This window comes from Enhydra lutris, unplaced genomic scaffold (assembly GCF_002288905.1).
Source record: "Enhydra lutris kenyoni isolate GAN:26980312 unplaced genomic scaffold, ASM228890v2 scaffoldscaffold17, whole genome shotgun sequence".
NCBI classification, from domain to species: Eukaryota; Metazoa; Chordata; class Mammalia; order Carnivora; family Mustelidae; genus Enhydra; species Enhydra lutris.
In genome coordinates this window covers 26,950,798-26,965,348 of record NW_019154101.1, presented here as the reverse complement: position 1 = coordinate 26,965,348, position 14,551 = coordinate 26,950,798, and the positions used below count along the sequence as shown (strand labels likewise).

Genomic DNA, 14,551 nt, shown 5'->3' with positions numbered 1-14,551 from the left:
CCTATCCCACATGCTTGTTCAGCATTGAACCAAGTGTTTCTTACAAGCTGTTACTAGTAAAGGCACTGACATCTTTTATGTACATTTTGCTTCTGTCTTCTTCCTAAATCTTTTCCAACAGGTCTCTAGTAATTCCCACACTTCTTACTGAATGTTTTTCAAATTAATAATTGCTTGTTTGGAAAACTTATTTGTAAATTAATTTGAGGTCTCTGAAGTACAAATAATATGGATAGATGTAACATAGATATAAACATAAGCCAATCAATCTCCATAAATAAAGAAGTAATGTTTTAGTTTGTCCTTGAAGTTAGCTGAAATGAGTTTATTTTACTTCATTTCTTTCTTTCTGGAAAAAAAGATAACTTCTATTGGCTTTATTGTCTTTATAATCAAAAATTATTTATTGTAAACATATTTTTAAAGCCTAATTTTTCTTTGGAAGTAATTATTCTTTCCTTTCCAATTAACTAAAGTATTATCACATAGCTAAATGAAAACAGAAATCTAAATTAAAACTCATCGTAATATACATAATTTTGAGACATTAAGGAACACAGTGTCTTAGATATAGGAATAAATATAATTGAAAAGGATAAATCAGTCATTACTTTTAAAAACATAGTTTCCTCTGCCTAGAAATAAATCCACACTTCTTCCCAATCCACTGAACATGGCACTGTATGTCCTAGAAGAACACTCAGCTATATCGTAGGGTGCAACTCCACATAAATTTTTTTAAGGTTTTATTTATTTATTTGACAGAGATCATAAGTTGGCAGAGAGGCAAGTAGAGAGAGAGAGGAAGAGAAGCAGGCTTTCTGCTGAGTAGAGATCCTGATGCAGGGCTCGACCCCAGGACCCTGAGATCATGACCTGAGCCAAAGGCAGAGGCTTAACTCACTGAGCCATCCAGGAGCCCTGCACATAAATTTTTTAAATGCAGATTTAAACAATGGTAGACAGGTTTTTGTTGAAACAGGACCTCTCAGAGTCTTTAATATGTCATGCCTTATGTTATTCTCCAAGAGCAGGATACAGTATGCAGTAACTCCAAAACATTCTTGATGCAGAAAATTTTTTTCCCTGGAGAACTTTATAAGATGACTGTCTGATAAAGCCTCATTTGGGAAATGTTGGCTCAGAAGACAGTGAGAATTAGAGTCAAACCCTGAGCAGAGGGGTAAGAATGTCTCCACATTTAAATGAAAGGTGTCTGTGGGGATGACAGCAGAGGGAAAGGTGGAAGATCTTGAATGCCAACCTCAGGAAGGTCAAAAGGGTGACTATTCCCTTGGTAGTTGTTTAGTTGTTTTATCTCCATATTTCCTGAACACTCTGTACCTTCTCAGTTTCTTTGGTCATGCTATTCCTTCAGCCTGAAAATCCTTTTCCATTATTTGCCTCCTGCAAAAACTCTTCTTTTTTTTTTTTTAAGATTTTATTTATTTATTTGACAGAGAGAGATCACAAGTAGATGGAGAGGTAGGCAGAGAGAGAGAGAAAGGGAAGCAGGCACCCTGCTGAGCAGAGAGCCCGATGTGGGACTTGATCCCAGGACCCTGAGATCATGACCTGAGCTGAAGGCAGCGGCTTAATCCACTGAGACACCCAGGTGCCCCTGCAAAAACTCTTCTTAATCTCTTAAGGCCCAGCTTAAATGCTACTTTTTTAATACGTCTCCCTGTTCTTCCAGCGAGATGTCAACTCTCCTTTCTTCTACGTTCCTCGAATACATCTTTTATTTTTTTTTTTTAGATTTTTATTTATTTATTTGAAAGAGAGAGAGTGAGATTGAGAAAGAGAGAGCAGGAGTTGGGAGAGAGAAGCAGACTCCTGGCTGACCAGGGAGGCCAATGTGGGGCTTGATCCCAGGACCCTGAGATGAAGGCAGACACTTAACCATCTGAGCCACCCAGGCACCCCTCAAACACATCTTTTATCATTTAAACCTTTATGAATTCCAAGTCATAATTGTCAGTAGATCAGTTTTTTCTTTACAAGATTTTCTAAGGTTTTTGTTCAGTATTCCTGAAAAACTGAACCCAGAACACTAGGTCTTCAAAGATATTAGTGAAATGGATCAGTGAATGAGTCAGTATAAGGATTAATGCCCATTGTCCTCACATAACTGTTTACCCTATATTTTAAAAATAAACTTTTTATTATTTTAGAATAGTTTTAAATTCATAAGAAAGTTGCAGAGATAGTACAGATAGTTCCTATATCCTGTACCCCATTTCTCATTATTAACATTTTAAATTAGTATCATACATGTCTTACAATTAATGAACCAACATTGTTGTGTTATTTTTAATGTATCAATAAAAATTCCATACATAATTCAGATTTCTTCAGGTTTCCCTGCTGTCCTTCCTCTGTTCCAGCTTCCCATTTATGACTCTACATTTAGTTGTTATGTCTCTTTGGGCTCCTCTAGACCCTGACAGTTTCTTTTACTCCCCCTCTCTTTGATGACCTTGATGGTTTTGAGGAGACCTGGTCAGATATTTTGTAGGACAGTCCTCAGTGAGGATTTGTGTGATATCTTTCTCCTAATTACATAGGGGTTATAGGGGTTTTCTTTGGGAAAAAGACCATAGAAATAACATGCCATTCTCATCACATCATGACAAGGACACTCTGCTATCAACATGACTTGTCAGTGTTGATGCTGACCTTAAACTAGCTGAGCTAGTGTTTGTCCTAAAATTTTCTGCAGTTAACAACATTGCTTCTTGCCAGAGTTCCAGATTCTTAAAGATAAAGGTAGGATCCCATTGCCTGTTTCTGTGTAATCCAGCACTGATTTGGTGCAATGTGGGCATTGCATAATTCATACATGAAAAAAAAAAGATGAGTATGTGAATGTTTTTATTGATGTATATTTCACTTATCTCCTAAAACTAGCAAACTTTTTGTTGAAATTAAGTTTTGCTACAGAAAAAAGAACAAGAGATTGCTTTCAGAAGAGAGTCTCCCCCCATGAAAAGTTGTATTTAATATGTTTGAACAGAATAGCATAGCACAGAGTGCCCTGCATACCAACCATTTACACAGTTTGCGTGGTAATAGCAGCAGCAAAAAGAGCAGACAAATAATCACCCTAGCATCATTTGGGGAAGTACAATGGCTTCTGCTTCCTGCACTGCGGGAGGAAATAATTACACAGAATAAGAGTAATTCATTTGGCAATCACAGCAGCCCCGTCAGGATGGAGTCTATGTTTGTGGATGCCCTCCAACCCCCAAGAGATCTCTCCTGATTCTGAATCAGACAAGGTGTCTGTGTTACTCTACACGTAATTTATAGATAAATACTTCAGATCTCTCTCCTCCAACATTAAACACAATACATTTAACTGCTCCCCCCCCAAAAAAGCCTTTTGTTCTCCAAAAGTCTCCCTTAGGAAATTAACCAAAGCAAAAGAAAGCAAGAACCTTCTGAAGGCAAGGTTTTGAGAGCATGAAAAACTTTGTAAGACAAGAGGAAAGAGAACCAAAGAACAAAGATGTTTTCAGGTAACATTCCATAACAAAGGCAAGAGTCCATGAATTAAAAGAAATGAGGGAGGAAAGTATTTTTAGGAAGTGGGATATGCTGAGCTCTGAAATAATTAGCAAATAAAAATTTAACATTTATTAGGAAATTGCACACTTTTGGAAAAATGACAAGGAAGTGCACATCTTAACATGACTGGAAATACATTGATCTACCCTTTTAAATTTGAAGAGTAATTTGTTTTCTCCTCATGAATAGTCCTATTTGATTTTTAAAATTCATTTCATTTGGAAATTGTAAAGATTTCTTTAACTTCTTCAGTCCAACTGCTTACATTTGTTCGGACAACACATTTATGGTGGCTGAACTGTCCTTGAAAACCCAACCACTCACAATAACTTTGATGGCTTTCCTGAACCATGGGTAAAATAAAGCATAAATCAAAGGGTTCGTGGCTGAATGATAATAAGCACACCAACAGCAAATCTCATAAATACAGGCAGGGGTCATGAAGCCCATATAGGCATCAATTAATGAGTCAATACTATATGGTAACCATGAAATCATAAATACTATCACCATGATACGGAGGGTTATAGCAGCTTTTCTCTCTCTCTTAGCCACTCTGGATTTATAACTGTTGTCTTGCCTCCAAGTATGTTCAATCTTTTTAGCCTGTCATCTAGCCCCAAGAAAAAGATTGCTAGAAAGAATTGCCATAATAAGGGTAGGTATGAAGAAGGCTAGAAAATCAACACCCAGTTTTTATTTATAACTGTCTGACACCCTCCTACACACTTGAGGGCACTAGAGAGTCCCTCCAGCCCATCATCACAGACACCCGTGTAGAACACGGCCCCGCTGTAGACAAGGGGCAGGGTCCAGGAGACGGGGACGCACATCCCTGACCCAGACACCATGAATGTGCTAGGATAGACCAGAGGGTCAGTAACAACAATGCATCTGTCCATGGAGAGGAAGCCCAAGTGGAAGAGAGAAGAGTAACCAAATGCCACAAGGCAGCACGTGTGGAAGGGACAGAAACTTGGCCCAAAGCACCAGCAGCTCTGCAAGGACCTGACCACGCTGAAGGGTGTGATGGTCACCCCCACCCGGAAGTTGGCACAGGCCAGAGAGGCAAGGAGAACCTTGGTTTTATATGCAGGATGGAAATCAGCACCAGGAGGTTTCCAAACACAGCCAGCACAGCCCCAGAGCCTAACAGTGTGTAGAGCACCAGCCGGGATCCAGGCGAGCAGGAAGCTTTCAGGCAGGATGGGGTCACGTTCTGGTCTCGAGCTGCTCGGCTGCAGAGAGGGATGAGTTGGTGCTCACGGTGCACATAGAAAATTCTGTCCTTGATTTTCACAAAGATGTAGGATTCTACTTTTCAATACATCTGAGAAAAAGATCTATAAGGATGTCTAAGAAAATTATCAGAGAAAATCTCTATTATATTTTTCAATTTTCCATTTTTATTATAAATCTTCAATGATTTCTATAGCAAAATTAAAATTATATAATGCAAGATTACTGAGGGGTTGATTTCAGTTAACAAAGAGTTGGCTCCCTTAATTTGATAAAATTTCCTTTTAATAAAAAAATTTCCCTTTAATCATAAATACCTTTATTTTTTGTCTTTAACATTTCTCTTCACAAAGACTCCAATATGGGATATAACTGTGGGGTTCAAGGATCACTTTTTCTCATCTTTATCTCTATATTGTCTGACCTACATTGCTCACTAAGACATGCAGTCCTTCCAGAAAAATAAATGCCATCAATGGGAAAATTCCTTTGGAATCTCTATAGTAAGGTGTGAACTTGTAAGATTATTTTTAGCAGTGGTTTTTAGGAAAGTCATTCTACAAAACAATTCTTTATATTAAATTACCTTAGCCATTATGGTTTTGGGGCCAAAGATTTCTCGGTGTATAGACTTAAATCTTCCCCTATTCTCAATCCTGATTTGGGTTGAGAAACCTTATTAGGTTTCTGTTACAGAGACACAAAAGAGTGCAGCTTTTTTTTTTGTCCCGTCAAGAATTATTTTTGCATCTGCCCTGGCTACCAACAGGTAGAAAATGTCACATACCTTGAGGACATTTTGAGATTGATGAAATATATTACAAGAAAGTATTAAAAAACAACATGGTATTTAGAGTCATGACCATGACCCTGTAAGAGTGTTGATTAAAGAGTTGAAACGGAGTCTCAGAAGTCACTGTTGATTTCAGAAATACCAAAAGACTGTGATGAAATGTGTTCAGAAAAGTTCTACATAATATTTTTCATTAAGTAGGCAGCTAAAGGAATGCCTGGGTGGCCCAGTCAGTTAAGCATCTGCCTTCAGGTCAGGTCATGATCCCAGGGTGCTACTCAGCGGGAAGCCTGCTTCTCCCTCTCCCTCTGAATGCCACTCCCCCTGTTTGTGCCACTCTCTATCAAATAAATAAATAAAATCTTTAAATAAATAAATGGGCAATGCAGAGTGATCAGCAGGAAAACAAAAGAAACAAACAAACAAAAACCAAAATGGGCTTTTAGATTGTGTTGACGGCCAGGAGATGACTTAGAAAGAGGAGAAGCAAGGAAGGTGATTTTAAACATCCCCAATCTCGGGTTGGATTTTTTTTTTTTTTTTAAATTTAATGTTTCCTTAGCAAGAAAAAGAAGGCTGAGTTGGGCACCTAAGCACCAACCAGGGCACACAGAGACCTCTGGCTGGGGCACCTGTTTTGAAAGACTGAACTTCCCAGCAGGGATGGAAGGAGCACTTTCCTTCCTGGAGGGGGATGGTGTGAAGTCTGCACCTTAGAGGAAGGGAAACATAGACTTCCAAGAACACCCACAGATGCTGTTGTGGAAGTTGCTGGAGTTTGGATGCCACCCTGGAGGAAAAGGAGCAGAATCCCTAAATTTACTGAGATCTATGTCTTATTCCTGGTGGGATATGAGCCTCTAAGCAAGATTTAAGAATACTGCAGGAAAATAAATTGCATTGTAGCATGCCTGAGTAAGCGGTAGCTAAAATTTTTGCTCGTCACCGTATATATATATATATATATATATTATGTCCTCTCCCCTCCCACACACTGACCTCTGCACAAATCCATACCACGTGGCAAAATCATCTTAACCTTGTGTCCATTTCTCCCATATCTCATGCTGCTCCCCACACAGCACCTGTCCCACAACCACGCTCCAGATCCCTACCGGCTCCCTGCCCTCCCCGTCTCCACACCTTAGCACTCTCTGCCTGGATATTCTGTTTTTATAGTAAGTTTCTCTCCTTAACCTACTTGATGCATTTTAAGTCCATCTCCTTGGTGAATATACCCCAAACACACTTGGATAAAACTCAATATCATTATCATTAACACCTTTAAAACAAATAACTGACAACCTTGAATTCTGAAGTCAACAAAAATGCCTTTCAAAATTGAAAAGTGAAACGAAAATATCTTTAGATAAACAAAAACTTAGAATCTTCATTGCCAGCATAGCCACACCAAAAGAAAAACTTCGGGGAGTTCTCAAGGCAGAAAAATCTAATCCCAGAGGAAACACGGCAGTGTGGGAAGTAATGTGGTGTGCCACAGTGTCAATATCGGAAAAATAAAAGGAAGGCTAAATGTAAAAATGAACATCTTTTTTACTTAAATTGTATGCAGAATTAAAATAAGTGATAGCGGTATCAAAAAAGTTGGCAAAGGTAGATGGAGTATAAAATTCCATGTAAACTTTTTCATTGCCTTGAATTGGTAAAATTCTTAATTTATTGGAGAATTTAATGAATGAGGGATACATATTAAAACTCTAGGATTCCAACAGAATAATGTAATTAAGTCCAATTTATAATTTCATGGGAGAAAAAGTGAATAATAAAAAAAAAATCTAAAATTAGTCCAAAGAGGTAAAAGAGCAAATGTAAAGAATAAAAAAAAAAGATGGGATCAGGAGAGAGACAAACCATAAGAGACTCTTAATCTCACAAAACAAACTGAGGGTTGCGAGGGGTGGGGGCAGGTAGGGAGAAGGTGGTGGGGTTATGGACACTGGGGAGGGTATGTGCTATGGTGAGTGCTAGAAAGTGTATAAGCCTGATGATTCACACACCTGTACCCCTGGGGAAAATAAAACATTACATGTTAATATAAAAAAATGAAAAAAATACTAAGATAGTTGATTTAAACCCAAATGCATCAACAATTGTATCAAATATGTAAGAATACTCATTCAAGTTGGTAATAAACTTATTGGACTGGATTTTAAAATTCAGCTATAAAATCCTTGCTTAATTTTACCCTCTCTCTTTTGGAGAGACTTCAAACAATACAACTGGTCAAGAACTAAAGGACAGTTTATTAACATAAATGTATTTTCAGGATAAGCCTCAACTTAAAATTAAGGTATTTGTGAGACACTGGGAGTTTTCCATGTATTAAGATGTGGAATGGGGTGTGTGAATACATCAAATTTGAAAAAAGGCATTGCTCAGATTCAATTAAACATTGCTTAGAGGGAGCTTCTCCAAGCTTCTGCTACAAACACTTACTGACATGGTAAAGCGAGATCCCATTTCTACTGCTGATTCTGCCCACTTCTCTGCTTTGTTACTTTTCTATTGTTCCATCTTCTGAGAGGAATTTCTTGGTGTTTTCACCTTTCATGCTCACCTCTCTGTTACTTTCATTGCTCATTTTCTTCTTCCTATTCTCTCATAATGTCACGTGCTATTGATCTTCCCCTAGATCCCTGTTTTCTTCACTTTCATTCCAACATCTCCTTTTGCTGGAGTTACTTTCTTCAGGCTCCTCATGCCCTCTGCTTCATGCTCTCGCAAGGAGATCATTTCCTCTTGTTCACCCTGGCTCTTCCAACAGCAAGGGAATCAGATGTTAAATTCAGATCTGGCCCAAGCCTCGAGTCTGATGTTTAGGGGATAGTCTCCTTTGGGCATTTCTCCACTGTGGGACTGATCATGACAAAATGATATATTTATAACAGTAACTATCTTTTCAACGTGATTCCTTTCATGTGCTATGTCACTTCACTTCTTCAAGTGAAGAAGTGAGAACAGTTGCCTGCCATGACATATAAATATTATCACTGTCGATTATAATGCAAACTTACAATGTCACATATTTATGGGGGAAGATGATATATTCAAAAAGTTGTGTTTGGACCCTTAGCTATCTATTTAGGGAAAAAAAAGTGTTGTATTCTTCTTCTGCAAACACATGTGACTGGATATACATATTCCTCTGGGACAGATCTGAGTGTAAAATAAAACCATAAAAATTTAAAAGAAACCATTCAATATTTTCATTGTTTCTCATAGAAAATATTGGTAGACTAACTATAAATTTTTAATTTCCCTATAATAAAAAAGTTCAGAAAAGGTAAACTTGAAAAAAAAAAACTCTTTAAAACATCTAGTGTGTTATTGATTTAGGTGAAATGAGGACGAAAAGGATTTTCTTTTTTTCTTTTTCCCCAAGTGCTTGAGCCTCCAAAGCCCAGGCCTTATTCAGAAAAGAAAGAGCCAATAGTCACTAGATTTGAGAAAGTTATGGGCAGTATCAAAACTTCCCTTTTTCCAGAATAAAGGTAGAAAAGACCAAAATAATTGAGAAAATAGTGAGGATCTCTGAGGCAGGAGCACACCTTCTCTTCCTCTCTCTGCTCTGGGTTGAAGGAAGAAAAGTAACTGATACGCCAGTGTGGTTGGTTGAATAATGGCCGCTTGAAAGAGATCCACATCCTAATACTCGGAACCTATCACTGTTAATCCTCTTTGGAAAAATACGTCTTTGCAGATGTGATTAAATTAAGACTCTTGAGATTAAGGAATTATCCAGGATTATCTGGATGGGCTCTAAATGCTGGGCCAAGTATCCTTATAAGAAAGAGGCACAGGGAAAAAAAAAAAAAAAAAAAAAAAAGAAAGAGGCACAGGGAGATGACACACACATGCAAAGGAGAAGGCAGTGGGATCACACAGGCAGAGGTTGGAACAATGGGACCAGAAACTAGAAGAGGCTAAGATGCATTCTCCCCTAGACCTCCAGAGGGAGTGAGACCATGTAGGCACCTTGATTTTGGTTCAGGAGAATGGATTCTGTATTTCTGGCCTCCAGAATTCTAAGGGAATAAATCTGTGTTGTGTTAACCCATCAAGTCTGTGGTAATTTGTTACTGTGGCCATAAGATTCTAATATAGTCAGATAGGTTGAAGGGGACCTTCAAGGGACCTGTAAGGGAAATACATTCTCCTTCCCCTGTGCAGAACTCACAGGGCAGAGAGGCGCCATAGGTTGCTGAACCCCACCAAATGTTCCACGGCCTGTGATGCCACAGTATAGCTAGATTCTTCTGAGAAGCCCACTGGAACTGACTGATAAAAGTAAGAGCTACAGTTGGGGGAGCATGTAACTCTTGATCCTGGGGTTGTGAGTTTGAGCCCTGTGTAGAGTTTACTTACGAATAAAATCTTTAAAAAAAAAAAAAAAAAAAAAAAGTAAGAGCCAAAGGAGCCTTACTGGCAGGTACGAGAGATGACTGTTCAGTCGTTCTTCCAGGGTCCAGAGACCCAGCAGGCCATCTCACTGGACATCAGTGAGGGAGGCTGGTCACCCAGACCAGACCACCACTCCATAGAGTCACTGTTGATGCCTGGTTAACTCAGAGGGGGAAGGTCGAGAAAACCCAGATAAACGGAGAGGAAGTTTCTATCACTGGAGGTAAAGGGCATGACCCAGACATCAAGTTCATTTATATCTGGAGAACATAGAGGAATAGCACACAAGATCTGGAGCTAAATTGCTGGGATGCAAACCCCCAGTTCATCCTTTACTAGATGTTAAATAATCCTAGCCAAGTGATTAACTTCTAATGTGTTAGTAAAATAGGGATAATAATCATGCTGACTTTGTGGGTTTTTCTTGCCTGTGATGATTTAATGATTTAATATATATAAAACACCTAGATAGAGCAGGTGCTCAAAAGTTGTTTGCTACTGTTAAAATGATAGTTGCCTTAACGATAAGGCAACTGAATCCATGCCCCGTAACTCACAGAAGATAGTGGGGTTTTCTGAAATTTCTCTAATGTTTTAGGAAGCATTTCTACAAAACAAACTATTAAAAGCCATAGCATTAAAAAAAAAAAAAACCCATAACATAAAGCTATGACCCAAATTCTAAGAAAATTTGCATTAAAAATATCCGGTAGGGGTTCCGAGGTTCACTAGTTGAGAATTAACTGGTGACTCTGATGAGACAGAGTGTGAGAGGACACTTCAGAATGCTTCCAGTTTCCTGGGCAGACACAGGGTAATCAGCTGAGGCTAAAGGGAAGGAAGGAATGGAGGGAGGAAAAGAAAACTAGGAGAACATGAGAGCCTACTCTGACAGGACTCAAATCTCTGTGTCTTAGCTGAAGACACTGGAGAAGAAGGGGATTGATACATAGAACTAAGACCCCCAGACACTCTCCTAATTTCAATAAAAATGGAACATTTTCTTGGAGGTATAGGAGAGACTGACAAGGGTGCACTGGCTGTGAATCTGAAGAGGGCAGAGCAGCATGCCCCCTACTGAGCCCCATGGGAATGAGTTGGAGCACCTGTGAGTGACTGCCAGGTGCGTGGATTAGATGGGGGATTGGTAAACATGTCATTCAGAGTTTAGGGTCCTGTGAAAAGCCTTTTTTTCTCTGATGAGATAGATGGCCATTTCATTCTAGAAGACACTCACGAAGACAATCCCAATCTATTCTTGTGGAAGTGAGGCAGACTACATAGTCCCTTGGAATTTAGATGCAACCCTGGGAGAGAAGAGTGGGAACCCCACACTGACTGAACTTATGTCTATTGTACCCCATGACAGGGGGCTCATGGGAGATTTAATGGTCAGTTACAGAAAGAGCAAGAAAACTGCCTTCTGTGGTAGTTGAGATCTTTACCTGCTAATAAGTATGTTTCCTCTATCTCCATGCACGAGTCATAGCATAAAATCTACAATAATTATTGGGCTGTCCGAAACTGTGTACAATTTTTGAAATTCTCCCTGTTCTTGACCTTAATACCTTACATTCATCCTTCTAAACCTGGCCCTAAATTTATATCCTCAGTGAATTCTATTTATTCATCCCAGTTATATTAGGATTGATGTCATTTTTCACTTAGCACTTTTTACCTGTGTTAATTTTAACTTGGAGCACAATGAATTATTACCGTTTTATGTCTGTCTGTCATATTAACATGGATACGCCCTTAAAGGCAGGAGATATTTCTTGTTTATTTTTGTATCTTCAAGACCCTGATACAAATTAATGCTTAATAAATAAACATAAATAAGGCATATGTGAATACGACTGTTTCTGCAGAGACCTTTATACATACAGAACATTTCTTGATTTTTATTTTGTTAAAAATTTTTTAGTAGTGTATAGTTGCTGAATTTTATGTAATTTTTTTTGCATTCCTCAGATACGTTAAAATGGTGAGTTATGTTATTTTACTTTCTTATGTTAAAGCAAAAGTACATTTTTTGCATAGACTCCAATCATGATATATTATCTTTTTATATATTTCTAGGTTTGGTTTGTTGACCTTTTGTTTAGAATTTTTGCATTTTTTTAATATAAGTGAGGTGTCCTTTCCTTCATGTTTTCCACATGGTCACTGTTAGGTTTTAGAATCGTGGCTACTCTAAGTCAAAATATGAATTTTAAGTGGAGATTATGAAATATAAATTTCTTCTCTCTGTTCACACCTGGCACTACAGGGACCACACTTGATTTAGGATGACTTGAGAGAAGGGATCTGGCTCTGCTTCTTGGGAGTTTCACCATTAACATCACAAACAGTCTTGGCACTTAGGACTAACTGGCAAAGAGGCATATCCCGTGTATCAAGACCAGGTAATAAAAGATGTTTGATAAGTTGCAAGCCAGAAAGTCTTCTGTGGCAAAAGCAAATCTGCTACAGACTTACTTGAAGTAAGATTCTTACTGGATTTAGAAAAATTGGTTCAATTACACGCTAAAGAGTAAAAATAAAAATGATAATGATTAATAACAGCTAGGATTTCTTGAGCATTTAAATCAAATATATTACTTCATATGTTCAGAGATAATATGAATATGTGACAGGCCATGGAGATATTATCTGGTAACTGTAACAAAGGTAGGCAGTTGTAAACGACCTTTCCTCTGCCTTCAGAAATAGGAAACTGCTCTATTTGATGTGATTGACCGAGGGCACAACCTCTCTATGTTTACCTGCTGTTCGCGGCGGCAGTGTGGGCACAGACTCGTCCCCGCTGCAGCCGAGCAGCTCCGCTACCAGAACGTGACCCCATCCTGCCTGAAAGCTTCCTGCTCGCCTGGATCCCGGCTGGTGCTCTACACACTGTTTGGCTCTGGGCTGTGCTGGTTGTGTTTGGAAACCTCCTGGTGCTGATTTCCATCCTGCATTTCAAACCAAGGTTCTCCTCACCTCTCTGGCTGGTGCTGACTTCCGGGTGGGGGTGACCGTCACACCTTCAGCACGGTCAGGTCCGTGCAAGAGCTGCTGTTACTTCGGGCCAAGTTTCTGTCCCTTCCACACGTGCTGCGTTGTGGCATTTGGTTACTCTTCTCTCTTCCACTTGTGTCTCCTCTCCATCAACAGGTGCATAGCTGTCTGGTCAATCCTAGCAAGTTCACGGTGTCTGGGTCAGGGATGTGCGTCAGCGTCCTGGACCCTGCCCCTTGTCTACAGTGGGGCCGTGTTCTACACAGGTGTCTGCGATGATGAGCTGGACGGACTCTCTAGTGCCCTCAACTGTGTAGGAGGGTGTCAGACAGTTGTAAGTCAATTTTGGATTCTGATATATTTGCTTTTTTTTTTTCACACCTACGTTTGTTATGATGATTCTGTACAGTAGTATTTTTCTTGGGGCCAGAAAACAGGCTATAAAGATTGAAAACATTAGTAGCAAAGCGGAAGCCTCAGGGACATACAAAGCTTGAGTGAGTAAGAGAGAGAGAGAAAAAAGCCACTAAAACCCTGGGTATCACAGTGATAGCCTTTTTGATCTCGTAGTTACCGTGTATCATTGACTCATTTATTGATTCTCTTGGGGGAGTCATAACACCTTCATACGTTTATGAGATACTTTGCTGCTTCGGTTATTATCACTCTGCTGTAAATCTTTTGATTTAAGCTTCACCTTACCCTTGGTTTAGGAGAGCAATAAAACTCATTATAAGTGGCCAAGTATTAATAGACAGTTCATCAACCATAAGTTTGTTTTCTTAATGAAGCAAAATTTCAAGTTGAGGAATTTATTGCTATATTAAGAATTTCCTAATAACTGTGGCATGAACCACAGGCATGAAAATGATCCATTCACTTGGGGATGAGAAATGGGACCTCAACTTCAGTAGTACAACCTTTATGTTTTTAGGTGAAGTGAACATCTCTAAGCACTTGAAGGGAATATGTTTATTAAGAAATGGCTGACATAAGTCATATTTTCTAGTTTCCTCAAATCCGTGTGCTTCCTGACTTTGTTAATTATTTTCCTTTTTCAGGCCTCCCTTTAGGCTTTTCTCTGGGTCACCTTCAAAGGTTGTGTGGATCTGTGAAGTTTCATGGCTCCTGTCTTTCTGGACTCTGTGTACTTGACTTCCATTTTAAGCAGCTTGTTCCTTGGAGTCCAATCTTTCTGCAGCTCTTGAAGTTCTCTAAGGCTGATTTCAGGCTCAGAACTGGATTCATATTTTATATTTTGGGGGATATTTTGTTGAATAACTATGAGCAGATGGTACAATTTCCACGCCAGTGATTATCCTTCTATGTGATTGTTTTTTCATCCTCCCAAGTGTGTGGTTTCACCTTCCAGCCATTATGGAGGGCAATTTTCTGTTATTTTCTTTTCTATAAACACTATTCAAAGTGTGTACATTGCTGATGACAAAAATAACAATGCATTGCAAGTTATGGAGAAAGGATGGCTCACTCAAAAAGTGTTGGTGTGGCATACAGCTTTCTGGAAAA

The 14,551-nt window shown here is 39.0% G+C and overlaps 2 pseudogenes; one reads left to right on the top strand and one right to left on the bottom strand.

Moving 5' to 3' along the window:
- Positions 1 to 3,831: 3,831 nt before the first annotated feature.
- LOC111147776 lies at positions 3,832 to 4,845 on the bottom strand (annotated as a pseudogene).
- A 7,936-nt stretch (positions 4,846 to 12,781) lies between these two features.
- Positions 12,782 to 13,810, top strand: LOC111147775 (annotated as a pseudogene).
- The last annotated feature ends 741 nt before the right edge of the window (positions 13,811 to 14,551 follow it).